We start from the raw sequence: 10717 nt of genomic DNA on the forward strand, positions 1-10717 counted from the left end.
ATTGCATAGTGGAACTTTTCTGGGGCAAGCACCATTGCTAAGCATTTAGATTCAATCAATATGCCATTTCTTTTTTTATCAATTAACTTTTGGGTAGCATAGTAGATGCTTTAGTTTGAATAAGGTCCTTTTTGGCACATGATGACACTTAACCCTTTTGTTGATGCATCTTTATGTAAGACAAGAAATTTCTTTATCCAATTTAGAGGTTGGAAAATTCATTTCCTAATACATTTGTATGTAGCACAAAATTCCTATGTATGTAGTACATAAAATTCCTTTGTCTAATCAATAGGTTGGAAAATTAATGTGTCTATCAGGCACTATTTTAGTACACGAAAGGCACCTTTGATTTGAGTTGCCCAAAAACTTTGGAACAAACTTAAAAAATTTGAGCACACTATTATAGCCTTGCTATCTTTTTGCAACAATAGATCAATGTTTGGGGGTCTTTCCCTTACATATAAACAAAAAGTATCCCAAAGACTAGTTCATATGGCCCCAAAATGATGTAGTGAGTTAATGTAGGAATCAATCATCAATAAACCTTTGGTTGAAGTTGAGGTACATTGTGAGGCTAAAGTGCAACCTATGAAAGAAGTGGAAACTGCACGAAATAGTGGCAATTGTGTCAACCAGAGGTTGTGATAATTGCACATAATGACGATTGGGCAAAAGAGGATAACCAAGTTTGGGTAAATTATGAGAAAATAAAATTTCATTAATTTCACTTTGAATGATTTATTCTCTCTCTTGAAAACATATAAATGGTCACGAACACATTAACATGTGTATAAAAGCTAACCCAAGATTGCTAGAAAAGCACGCAAAACATGGTATTTTACTTATAAAGTTCATATGGGTTGAGAATACATTTGATTAAAATCTAAGAGACCTAAAACAAATTTAGTTGACTTTTTTTAAAAAAGAATGAAAAATGAATAAAAGCCATGGTAGATCATGCACAATATGGTTGCTCAACAATTAAATGATGCTTTTTGATTGTTTTTTTGGATTTGCGTATGTGATGGTTATCTTACCCTAGATTCGTGCTTCTCAACAGATGAAGAAAAAAAGGATATCTTAATAAAGAACATTGGGATCCCTAGATCAATATATCTTGAGCATCCTGGGGGATATGTGGAAAAAATCACCTTGTGTGGTGAGGGTCATGTACTCTTGCAAGAGTGGTACATGTTTTGTTTTGGTTGATCACTTTAGTACCTAATAGGGCAAAGGACCAAGTGGTAAGTACACCTAAAATGTTGGACGGCTCTAAGCCTTAGGGGAGCTTATCAAGGCTTTGAGCTCATAAATTTCTTGTGATTGTAGAAGTGCAATCACATACAACTTGACCTTATAATGCTAGAAGGTCCCATCCTAGGTGGAATAATTTTGGCCACTCTTATGGGAGTGATGGCTTTCTAAAAAACTTTTAAATTAATATGTTATTATTTTTGAAAGTGTCTACTCATGCACTTAAATGTTGTGTTAAGAAACCCTTTGTAACACATTAATAAAAGGAAGTTGCTTTTATATATTCACACAACGTGCTAGTATGCTTCGCTTAATTGGATAACTAAAACAAACCCATCAAGAAAAGCGGGAGGCCTTGGTCCCAATGATTGCAAGTCTATGGTTGTGTGGACTTGATAAGTGGGATACCTTTCCTAAGTACTAGTTATAGCAACTACTAGCTTATGACCCCCTAATTTAGTAGGTAGCTTAATACCATTTTAGGAGATTACCGTGCGGTTAAATATTGGTCCTAATGGATGTGGAAGTTTAAAGACAACTCTAATCTCTTTGAACCAAGTGTGGCGCTAGTCTATTCTCATCTTTGATGGGTTACGAAGTGATCATTCTTAGGGTTAGTTTGTTGTTGTTATAGTGATTATCCCATTCTTCCCCTGTGAAGTAAAACTAGAATTCCTATGCCCAACTAAGTCCTCCATTTCTTGAGGGGGGATTGGATAGTGTTGCACATGGACTCAAGTCTCAATGGACTACTAGAGGATTCCTCTAGGTTTTAGAGGAGGCAACTCATAAGGAGCATCAAACACTCATGGTATTGGATAGTGTTAAAATATCAAAGTGAGAGTATGAGAAGGTGTGCACAAGAGGGAGAGAGAGCTCAAGTACAATAATAAGATCTTGCTTAATGAGTTGTTCACAAGTACAATTGGTACACTCTCTCTCACTTTGAAAGTGACCTCTAGGTTGTTTAAATAGCCTTTAGATGGCTAGGGTTAGGGTTTTCCCTTGCCCTCTAGTCCATTCACATCCATCTGCCCTTATCCATCCTTACATACATAGGGTTCACATGCCTATCTCTCAACACGCCCTCTCCATGCTAGAGTGGCATTGGACTACAAGACATATTAATCCCCCCCCTCCCAACCAAATGGGATGCCTTTATAAATCACGCTACAAGAGTGCTTATATGTAGAGGATTTATAGATTTAGAAGAGTCGATCATTAGGTGTTTTGGAGATAAAGTTGGCCTCCAATTCTTTAGGTATTTTAGGGGTGGTAAGGCATTTATTGGTAATATGCCATGTCTTCTTACATTTATTGCACTTCATCTTGTCAGGATATTTTTTCCAACAGTTGCTTACAAGATGTCCCTTTGTATTGCAAAAGGAGCATTTAGTGGGGAGAGTATGAACCAAGAGTTTCTCATGAGTTATTTAGTGCTTTCCAAGGTTGGATTAGGGATATTTGTAAGAGTAGTTACAAGGCTTGGGAATACATTTTTTACGGGCTTTCAAGAGCATTGCAATATTATCTTCATCATTAAGGAAAATTTTAGAGTTATTTCCTCTAGCCCCATAAAGCTTTTCAAGCTCATTCCATTTCTCCTTGGCAATGGAGAGTTGGTTAATGTGATGAATCAAAGATTCATCCAAATGAAGCATGATTATGGCTTGGGCTCTTTCATCATCTTCTACATCAAGTGGGTTTGATGGATCAATAACTTTGGTCTCTTTGATGAAGGGCCAGTAGCCTCGCTCCATCATCTTTTACTTCACCAATACCTGCCATGGATGAAAGTCTTTTCCATCAAGCTTACGGATGTGAGGTGTAACATTGGCATAGGCTATGGCCATGATAGGAAGGTGTTCTCAATTGCACTAGGCAATGGAATTTTCTAGTCCTTTACACAACAACCAATAAATGCGGAAGCAAATGAAATGATTAATAAGTAGCAAGCTTAAATGTAATGTTCTACAATACAAGGAAAAAAAAAAGGACGAGGACAATGGTCTATGTGTTTACAACTAACACATAGCCTTGCAATGATCAAAAGTATGATGATACTTCGGCACTTACTAATTCATGATTAAGGTTTACAACTTTTCAAATTTTTGAAAATTATCAATAGGGAGTACTAGATAAATCTATCACTAGTGCTAAGAAGCACTCATTGCCAAGCATAGGTGAAGCACTTGGCATTAACTTGATTGTAACTTGCTTAAGAAGTCACATTTGGTTGAGGATGCTCCAATTTTAGAGCTTTCAACTCTGCAACAAACTCCACAGAGCTTAAATCAATGATTAAAATTATTGTTGGTGACTTCAGTGCATGGAAAAATTCAAAAAACCAAGCTTTGAAGCTTGGGCTATGGCTGCCATAGAAAACCACAGTTAGGGTTTTGATTGCTATGGGCAATAGAGAGAGAATTTCTTTGAATCCTTTCAACTCTAGATAGCTCACTTGTGGGGCTACAAATGCCCCATGAAAACTTTAGGGATTGTGCACTGTGTTGCCCGCGGTGTTGTTGGAAACATGTCATTGTCACAATTATGCCAGATTTGGGTTAATAAACCACAATTCTATGCTGTTGTGCCTACAATGTCAGGGTTTTATGTGCCACAATAACTCCTCTAATGGAGGTAGGTTTGAATTGGATATGGTGAAAAGAGGGATAGGTTGAGAAAATAACATGAGTCCGAAGTTGAAGGAAGATTTTTGGATTAGAGATGGCTCTAATACCATGTTGAAATATCAAAGAGAGAGCATGCAAAGGTTGCAGAAGAGGGAAGGATCAAGTACAAGAAGAAGATCTTGCTTCATGAGTTATTCACAAGTACAATTGGTACACTGTCTCTCACTTTGAGAGTCACCTTTAGGCTATTTAAATAGCCTCTAGATGGCTCGTGTTAGGGTTTCCCCCTACCCTCTAGTCCATTCACACCCATGGGCCCTCATCCACCCTTTCATACATAGGGGTCACATGCCTATCTCTTAATAGATAGGGGTGTCTCTTGTTAGTTGATAAATAAGGAAGGTCTATATAGATCTTTGTAGGCTCTACAAAAAACCATTATTGTGACACTTGGTAACAATGAAAAATTCCCTATTGATGTGTAATATCCTAGATTGAATGAGGAATCTCAAACTTTGATCATAATGTCGTTGTGATAAATCATGAAGCAATTAGTAATGTGTCTATAGATGTGGAAGAAGGCTTGTTAAAAGGAATGGAACCTTAGCAAATTAAAAAGCGACAAAACAATAAATTTAAAACAATTGTTTTAACTAATTGCTTTCTCTTCATTATCTCCAATAGCGTCATCATCACCCTCTGACCTAGAAATAAAATTGAAATTTTTGTATATCACCTCATCATTATCAATAGATCATAGCCAAAAGAAGTAGTAGACCAAGCCATCATGAAAACTTGGGAGGAGAGGGAACTATCATCATCAAATCCATTGTCATTATGAGAAGAGAGTATGGGTTCAGTGAAACAAAGAAAGAGAGGGAGATTACTCAAAATGAGAAGGAGAAGAGAGAATATTAATCTCTTTAAAGGGGGATGCTTAGGGTATATTATAGCCTTCAAGCTAAGCATTGAAGGGTAGTCCTTCATAAGCATGCCTCTCTCTCTCTCTCTCTATATATATATATATATATATATATATATATATATATATATATAGAGAGAGAGAGAGAGAGAGAGAGAGAGAGAGAGAGAGAGAGAGAGAGAGAGAGAGAGAGAGAGAGAGAGAGAGAGAGAGAGAGAGAGAGAGAGAGAGAGAGAGAGAGAGAGAGAGAGAGAGAGAGAGAGAGAGAGAGAGAGAGAGAGAGAGAGAGAGAGAGAGAGAGAGAGAGAGAGAGAGAGAGAGAGAGAGAGAGAGAGAGAGAGGAGGAGGAGGAGGAGGAGGAGGAGGAGGAGGAGGAGGAGGAGGATCCAAAGAAAAAAGATTCAAGACAAAGAACTTATTGTTATTTGTGGATTCAAAGGGCAAACACCTTCCCTACACATCTCTACCATCCTCATCGATCTCTCTCCTTTCCACTTAATTCTACCCTTGTTCTATTCAAATTCACTACCTATTATTCTTGATTCCAATTTGAGTTCATGATCAAATCCACCCTTGTTATGTCCCCATCCATTTAACCCTTCATCTTCAACCAAGATACATCAAGCCTTCATTCCAATATCTAGAAATACTTTATTACTTCCTTTCTTATAATTATATCATGCTCTCTCTAAGGAGTATTCTCCTTTACAAGCTAAGATATTTTATCTACTTAGACAAACTCTATATTCTCCGGTTTGCCTTGTCCTTTTTGCCTTGCCAAACTATATCTTGAAGATGTACAAGTTTTAGAAGGCAATATAAAGGCCCAAGGGGAAGCAAAGCAAGGAATGCATTAGAAGAGAACTGATAGTATGTTATAGGTAACCATTTCAAGTCCTAAGGAAACCTAGATCTAAGGAGATTAAATGAACATGATGATTCGATAATCCATACTCAATGACATTCTATTCTTCAATAGGAATGATTACTAAAGCATTGAGTTCTAAGGTAAGTAATTACCACATCTTTGGCTAGTAATCTATTATCCTTGTGATGAGATTTAAGACAAAATAGTGTAAGAGGACCTTCTTGTAGAACCACTTACAAAGGAAGGTTCCCTTTGATCTCAGAATAAACTGTTGTATTGTACCTAAGAGGGAAGTAATAGTGGGATACGAAGTAGAGGCTATGGAGTGCAATAGGGTTGAGCGAGAGAAGAAAATAGGAGAGTTATATGGGTACAAATTGAATGGTACCCTTATTCTTTATTATCTTCACTTATATATTATTGTACAGTGTACACATATATAAGGCATGCTTGCTCGGCTATTGACCATTTGCCTTTACCCCAAAAATCTCCCATTTAAAGGCCAATGTGCCTTTATGGGAAAATAAGAAGAAAGTGAAGATATTATCTCATGCCCCTTAGCACTCTGTAGTGTGCAAAGTACTCCGCAATAAACTCTTTGTAAGAGGATTTGTAGGGATGAATTGATATTTTACCTCAATGTACTTTGTCTTTACATAAAATATAGGGTTTATTGCCAATTGAATGACACTCTAACTATCACAATGCAATGTAGGCACCTTTCCTGCAATGCCCAAGTCTTCCACTAGATGAGTAAGCCATATAGCTTTCTTGTAGGCTTCATTGTCTGCAACATACTCTATCTCAATTGGAGATAAAGTTGTGCATGGCTCCAATCAAGAGACCCAAAAGACTTCACTACCTATGAAAGTGAAGACAAAACATGTAGTAGACCTAGTAGAGTCTACACTCCTTACAAAACAAGTATCTACATATCCAAAAATAGATGCATCCCTCCTTTTGAAGTATATGGACATATACTAAGTGCCATTCAAGTATCTCATGATACTCTTTACTGCATCGCAATGCTTTTTGCCAGGATTTGCCATATACCTACTAACCACTCCCACTATATAGTGGATGTGTAGTCACCATGGCATACATCAAGTTACCAAATTGTGGATGCATACAAGACCTTGGCTAGTTTAACCTTCTACTCATCTAACATGGGATTGTCTAAGTTTTAAATGTGGATGCAATGGAATATTGATAGCCTTTCCCCTCTCCATATTGAAATGCTCCAAGACCTTTCCAATGTATTCCGTCTAAGACAAAGAGGTTATCTTTTTGTCTCAATCTCACATAACATGCATACTCAAAATGTGGCTGCTTTCCCTAAGTCTTTTATGTCAAAGGTTTCATGTAACCTCTTCTTTAAAGTAGCCACATCCATAACAAACTTTTCAACAATCAACATATCATCCACATAAATAATCAAGATCAAAAGGATAACATCCATAGCCTCCCTAGTATATAGCCAACAATATATCTTACTCTTAGTGTATGCTTGACATCGCATAAAGGCACGAAATGTATGGTACTAGTCCTTGGAAGCTTGTTTCAACCCATATAAGCTCTTATTTTTCTTACACACTAATTGCTCCTTGCCTTCCACAATAGACCCCTAAGGCAGTTGCATGCAAATATTCTAATGTAAGTCTCCATGCAAGAAAGTAGTCTTTACATCCATCTAAATCAACTCCATATTTTCTCTCTAGCAACCAAATCAAGGATTGTACGAAGGGTGGTCATCTTGAATATTGGTGAGAATCTATTTTCAAAGTCAATCCCCTTCTCTTGCTTGAATCCTTTGGTCACCAATCTTGCCTTATACTTAGGCAATGCATTAGATAAAGATACCTTCAACTTATAGACCCACTTTCATGACAGTGCATGTTTGTCCTTAGGCACAAAGACTAACTTCCATGTAGTTTTTTTAATAAAAAAAATCCCTCTCTGATTGCATAGCCCTCTTCCACTCATGACTATCATCCCTAGTCATAGCATTTGCATAACAAGAAGATTCAACACAATCTGTGAACGTGACATAGTCTAGAGATAGAGCATCTCTCTAACGGTCTAGAAACCCTCATAGACCTACATAAACAGGCTTAATAGGAACCTCTTATTGTCCCACATGTCTATGCTATAAGACATGACGTTATCCACCATCTTGTGGCAATCTCACCTTAGCATTAGTAGGCTATCTAAGTCTTGCATCATGTGGAAAAGGTTGTAAAATTTGCTCATATGCTGGTTGCCCATCCTCTTGACTGTGCGAATCTAAACTATTGTGATAGGCTACTTATGCATCTTATCCTCATTAAAGTTAATATCATGGTTGCATTCTATCCTTCTAAATTCAGGATCCCACCAATGATAGCCCATTTCACCTAGCAGTCCATAGCCAGAAATAATGCGTTTCTTGGACTTATGATCAAGCTTACTTTGCTTGTCCCTTGGTATATGCACAAATATCTCACATAAAAAAACATGCAACTAATCATAACTAGGTCACTTGCCAATCCATAATGCTTCTAGTAACTTGCCATCCAATGTCTTGCTAGGAGATCTATTGATCAAATGCATTGGTGTCTTTACAACTTAAGCCCAAAATCCATTTTTGAGACCAACATTGGAGAGCATGCTACAATTCCTTTCCTAGACGGTCATGTTCATCTTCTTAACCACACCATTTTGAGTAGGATTGTCAAGAATCCACTCTCTCTTGATAGTCCAGTTTGTATAAAAGTTTGTAAAGACATGTGAGGTGTAATCTCCACCATTATTAGTCATGAAGCAATTAAGCTTCTTACCTAATTGATTCTTTGCAAATGCTAATAAATTTTGAAATGCATCCAATACATCACGATTCTTTGTGAAGAGGATAAGCTCAAGTCTTCCTTGTGGCATCATCTATAAAAATGACAAAGTATGAAGCTTTGCTGAATGAAAATGTGGGTATTGGCCCACACAAATCACTATGAACCAAATCAAGACATTATGATCTTTTACTCCTACGACCTCTCTAATGCAATGCTTGATTTTTATTTCCAAAGAGACAATGGTCACATAAACCAAGATTTAAAACAATCACAAAGATCAAGACAAATTTTTTAAGAGATAAGGCAGATAGTTCAAACAACATAAAGCTTTCATTTTAGTGATCAATATATGTCCCAAACAATGATGCCATAAAGAAATAGATGGTTATTTACTGACAATTGAAACACGTTCTTTAAGATTAGAAACATGCAAAGGATACAAAGTACTAGATTTTGGTCCTTTGGCCACCACAAGAGATCCCTTGAAAATCTTCCATACATAATCACCAAAGATCACTCTATAACCACAATAATTAAACTATCCTATATTGATCAAACTTTTTGTTAAGTTTGGATGTGATGTACATTCCATAAGACAAAACAAGAACCATTTCACAATGACAAGTGTATATCCCCAATGCCAACAATGTTACATGCATAGTTATTTTCAGGATGAACCTATTTTCTCTTTTTAACATCATAAGAAGAGAACCACTCCCTATGTGAAGTAACATAAAATGATCGTTCAAAATCCATAAGCTAGTTTTTAGACATGCCATTATCCATGAATATCAAGAAGTGAACTAGAGAGAGAGAAAGAGGATAGAGAAGATTGCAGAAGAGATAGGAGTACAAAAGAGAGAAATAGAGTGACGAGGAGAGAGAAATACAAGAAATGGAGACAGAAATACATGAAAGAGAAAGAAGCCATTGCAGTTGAGAGCAATGTGAAGAGGAGGAGAACAATAATTGTATTAATGTGTCAAAAGATGAGAAAAATTACATGTCCTCTCCTTTTATACCAATGTCAGTGTGACATGGCATCAATCTTATTTACAAACTAAATCCTTATTCTTCCTAGCTTCTTACAATCCATCCCATCCCAAAGGTTTTTGCCCTCAAAAACAAACTTACAAAGATTGGAAAAGGATGGATAGAACATAGTACTACTCTATTTTTGAGCTTTACAAATAGGAAAATGAATGAAAGATGACAGACATGTGGACTGAAATAGAAGAATAAAAGTAGACCTTAGCTATATACATGATTAGAAATGCTTTAGAAGTATTTGGAGCCATAAAGTCTTCAACTGATGAGCTTAAAATAAAGTAGACAGCTTGATGTGTAAACAGACCCTATTGGACCAAATCCGCCATAACTTCTAGTAGAAGTGTCCAAATGAGACGTGCCACATATCAAAACGCAGCTCATGAAGAGTGCTTTGACCCTATGTAAGTGGCATAGTTATGAAAATTAGATAGGATAAAAATTGTTCTAAAACAACTTGCTATCCTATTTGCACCATAACTAGCTCCATAGTCAATAGGCTTCAGCCATCAATGTGTCCCTTGAAACTCATCTAATACAGAATTGGGCCTCCAAGAATCTTCCTCAGGTGGCAAGCCTCTCCATTTGATAAGATATTCAATGATGGAACAAGATCAAAGCCTCTTCTCATGTTGACCTATGACAACCTCTATGATGTACTGAATAAGACCTTCATCAATGGGTGGCAGCTCATCAATTGTATCAATAGGATCACCACATAAAGGCTTGAGCTAACTAACATGGAATACATTATGAATCTTAGTGGATGAGGATAGCTCCAATCTATATGCCAAGTCTCCAATGCGCTTTAGGATCCAGTAGGGGCCATAAAATTTGTGAGCAAACTTGTTACTGGATCCATATTTCAAAGTAGAATATCAAGACTTGGGCACCTTCAACAAAACCAATTCTCCTTCTTGGAACTCTAACGGTCGCCTCTTCTCATCTGCATACATCTTCATTTGGTCTTGGGCTTTCTTAATATTCATCTTACACTACTGAAGAAGGGTTTGCATTCTTTCCAATTCTTCTTTCCCATGAGGATTGATTCTTTCATTAAAGATGACTATGGGTAAGAGCACCTTATAGCCGTACATAGCCTCAAAGGGAGAAACTCCAATGCTAGCATGAGTGGAGTTATTATAGGCAAACTCAGCCAAGTGTA

This window comes from Lygodium microphyllum, chromosome 23 (assembly GCF_053477565.2).
Source record: "Lygodium microphyllum isolate KBCC chromosome 23, Lygodium_microphyllum_v1.1.10, whole genome shotgun sequence".
NCBI lineage: Eukaryota > Viridiplantae > Streptophyta > Polypodiopsida > Schizaeales > Lygodiaceae > Lygodium > Lygodium microphyllum.